We start from the raw sequence: 761 nt of genomic DNA on the forward strand, positions 1-761 counted from the left end.
AGGTCCCCAGTTCAACTCTGGGTGTCCGCTGTTGATTGTCTGTGCACTCCAGTTTCTGATGCTCTCCAAACAAGCAGTCAATGACTGTCCATCCAAAAAAGGACATGTCCTGCAAGTCTGAGTTAACTGTAGACTTCAGCTATGTGTTTTCTGTCATTCTTAATTCATCATATTTTATCCTTATCAATGGTTCATTATCATGCACGAAGCAAGTGGCCAAAACAAGAGCTCAACACGCACAGGTAGCTGTTCAATTCTTGCGATGTTAGACAGCGAGATTATTTATAATGCTTGTGGGGGTATAGCTCAGTGGTAGAGCATTTGACTGCAGATCAAGAGGTCCCCAGTTCAACTCTGGGTGCCCCCTGTTGATGCTTTTCAAACAGGCAGTCAATGACTATCCATCCAAAAAAGGACATGTCCTGTAAGTCTGAGCTAACTGTAAACTTCATTTATGTGTTTTCTGTCACTCTTCAATCATCATATTTTATCCTTATCAATGGTTCATTATCATGCACGAAGCAAGTGGCCAAAACAAGAGCTCAACATGCACAGGTAGCTGTTCAATTCTTGCGATGTTAGACAGTGAGATTACTTATAATGCTTGTGGGGGTATAGCTCAGTGGTAGAGCATTTGACTGCAGATCAAGAGGTCCCCAGTTCAACTCTGGGTGCCCCCTGTTGATGTTCTGTGCACCCAATTTCTGAAGTTCTTCAAACAAGCAGTCAATGACTGTCCATCCAAAAAAGGACATGTCCTG

At 43.0% G+C, this 761-nt stretch overlaps 2 non-coding genes across 2 annotated transcripts; both read left to right on the forward strand.

The window, feature by feature from the left end:
• Positions 1-295: 295 nt before the first annotated feature.
• Positions 296-367, forward strand: trnac-gca (transfer RNA cysteine (anticodon GCA)). The gene has a single exon. It is a non-coding gene; the product is annotated as a tRNA-Cys (tRNA).
• Positions 368-608: 241 nt separating this feature from the next.
• trnac-gca (transfer RNA cysteine (anticodon GCA)) lies at positions 609-680 on the forward strand. Its single transcript has one exon. It is a non-coding gene; the product is annotated as a tRNA-Cys (tRNA).
• Positions 681-761: the final 81 nt, after the last annotated feature.

The sequence above is a fragment of the Monopterus albus genome, unplaced genomic scaffold (assembly GCF_001952655.1).
Source record: "Monopterus albus unplaced genomic scaffold, M_albus_1.0 scaffold12.1, whole genome shotgun sequence".
Classification (NCBI taxonomy): Eukaryota; Metazoa; Chordata; class Actinopteri; order Synbranchiformes; family Synbranchidae; genus Monopterus; species Monopterus albus.